The following is a 3100-nucleotide window of genomic DNA, read 5'->3' on the forward strand; positions in this document are numbered from 1 at the left end:
TTTGGGACTAGGGACACGGAGAGTGAGATAGATCTCGCTTCAGGGAGATGAATTCTGGCATTCCGCGATGGGTCATTCCAGCTTGGAGTGCCTGGTCTCGGAAGAGCTGAAGTGGCAATACGGGTTTGTTTGTTTGGTTTGGACTTTTTTATTAGTTCGTGTTTATTGTAACTGATTCATTTTTCGAATTTGAGTGAGAGACTGAATAACCCTCCTCCTGGACTCGAGCTTCGTGGACCTGAAGGGAGGAAACCACGAAGATTTTGTGTGCCGGTCGCTTTGGAGATTGGGCCGTAAAACTCAAGAAAAAAGGGCTAGACCAGAAGAATGGGCTCTCAGACCAAAAGCAAAGGCGAATCGGCGGCAGTAATTCCAGTCCACCTCACACACACTGGACTAGACTGTACGATAATAAACGGGCCTGGCCCACTGAAAATTCATAACAAATCTCAATGCCAACAAAGATTATCACCCACATTTTTTTACCAATCATTAAGTTCCTTAGTTCCACGTATTGACAGTAAAAATATGGGTGAAACGCAGAGTATGATTTCGGTCAGAAAAATAAATTGAGTGTGCAATATTAATCTGAGTGAAAAGGATGAAGCATATCAATCAGATTTCATAACTACTACCCTTCGACAAATACAAAAAGGGTGATAGCATTCGATATCCGTTAAAAACCAACCAAACAAAAGCACCTACTTGCAGGGTCACGTAAGCTTAGGTTACACACCTGACCTGATAATTCACTCGCGATCTTAGGGCAAGGAGTGTGCCACAGGACATAGGAGCAGGACACACAAATCATTTAATCTTTTGGCCCCCATCACCAGGTAGTTCCAATCAAAATTTAAAATGCTGCCTCTCCACCTTGTGCATGGACATGGGGACAGAAAGAGTAAACTGAAAACGTTCTTAATTCCTGCAAATGAGCTGAACGAGATGACAATAGCATCTCACAATGGTTAAGCACTTAAGGTTACACTCATGTGTTTGCTACTGAAAATTAACAAACAGGTTTACAACAAATAAACACAAAGACACTAAACCTTGAAAAAAACTAAGGGGGTTACAATGACAAAAAAAAAGAGGATTTAAATGAAGATGGTCAATGAAAAGAAAAATCTTGCCCATTGCACTAAACACGGAACAAAGAATGAACACACTACAACACACACATACACTATTCAAAAAATGACCACCCATAGATCAGTACTGCCCCCAAAAAGGGTATAAGACAAAGATAACATAAGGATACAGTTAACAAAACACAAGAACAGAAAAATAAAATCCAAAAAACACCCTCCGTAATGTAGATGACAACCATTATTAGGTGTTCTATCCCTGGATAATTGATCCAATTCCACGGATAGACCCCAACTCTTAGATCACCGCGAGGGGATCCTAAAATTCCGATCACTCATAACAAGGTAGGGAGCACCCCACCCCAAAAATATTCTCCCTCAAGTACATCGGCACAAATTAAGAAAACCCTAAAAAGTCCAACCCAAACAAAATCCCCTCCTCAGTATAGTTTCAAAAATACTAAGGTCCTGTTTGGCACAGCTCCACTCCTAAACTCCAGCAACTCCATCAAAAAATTCAGCCAAACACCCAACTCCAAAACTCCATGGAGTTGCCAACTCCATCGAGCTGTAGTGCAAATGGAGGTGGAGTTTTGGAGCACCTCTTTTGCTGCTCCAGAAACCTCTCTTTTGAACCTTCTCGTGGAGTTGGTGGGTAATTACCCACCAATGTCACTGGTTACACAAAAAACATTTCATTCTATTCTCTTGAGCCCCACTCGCCGCCAGAGCCCTGCCCGTCGCCACCCCCGTGGCTGGCCGGCCCCGCCGCCCGCCGCCGCCCGTCGCCACGCCCGTCGCCCGTCGCCGCCTGCCGCCGCCCGTCGCCGCCCGTCGCCCGTCGCCTCCCGCCGCCGCCCACCGCCGCCCCACGCCGCGCCCGTCACCCGTTGCCGCCCGCCGCCGCGCCCGTCACCTGTCGCCGCCCGCCGCCCGCCGCCGCCCGTCGCCCGTCGCCGCCCGTCGCCCGTCGCCGCCCGTCGCCCGTCGCCGCCCGCCGTCGCCTATCGCCGCGCCGTCACCCATCGCCGCCCGCCGCCGCCCGCCGTCGCCTATCGCCGCGCCGTCACCCGTCGCCGCCCGCCGCCGCCCGCCGCCCGTCGTCGCCCGTTGCACCCACCCTACCGCTTGTCGTCGCCCGTCGCCGCTCGCCGCCCGTCGTCGCCCGTCGCCGCCTGTCGTCGCCCGTCGCCACCCACCGCCCCGTCGCTACCCACCCCGCCGCCCGTCATCGCCCGTCGCCGCCTGTCGTCGCCCGTCGCCACCCGCCGCCCCGTTGCTACCCACCCCGCCGCCCGTGGAGGGTCTCCCGTGTGCGGCACAGTGCAGTGGAAAAAGGGGAAGAAGAAGATGGGATAGAGAGGATGACAAGTGGGGCCTTAATTGGGGGGCAACAATGGCAATCCACACTGAAATCGATCTTTTTTTTGAGCTGAGAGCACCCATCTAGCCAAACACCTCATTTTTGTTCTGGAGTTTTGGAGCGGAGCTGGATCCATGTGGAGTTCTGAAGTGGAGCAGCTCCATCCGGAGTTGGAGCCATGCCAAACAGGACCTAAAGAAATGAATTAAATACGTCATACAGATGTCAGTTTTCATGGATATAAAAATTGATCTAGATTTATCCTTTATCCCCCAGTAGTGAAGCGCCACCGGAGTGTGTAGCGAGGAACTGATAAAAAACGATTACAAATGACTCGCTCCCCTATGTGACGTTGCGGAACTTCCATGCCCTGAAATGGACGCAGCGTCAAGCGTCTGTTAAGACTTCCCTTTGTAAGGATAATAGGCCAAGGAGGAAAACAAAGAAAAAGCAACGACGGGGCTGCAGAGGAGAGAAAAAGTGACGAACTTTTTTTCTTAAAGATTTTCTATCTGAAGGAAAACAAAGAAAAAGGAACGACGGCCCAGTGATGATCAAATCACACCAACCGCACAGCACGCATATTCAAGTGATCGCATCCATAAAAAACCGAGACAAAATAATATAAGAAATCAGCTGAGAGATGTTT

Source organism: Setaria viridis, chromosome 8 (assembly GCF_005286985.2).
Source record: "Setaria viridis chromosome 8, Setaria_viridis_v4.0, whole genome shotgun sequence".
Taxonomy (NCBI): domain Eukaryota; kingdom Viridiplantae; phylum Streptophyta; class Magnoliopsida; order Poales; family Poaceae; genus Setaria; species Setaria viridis.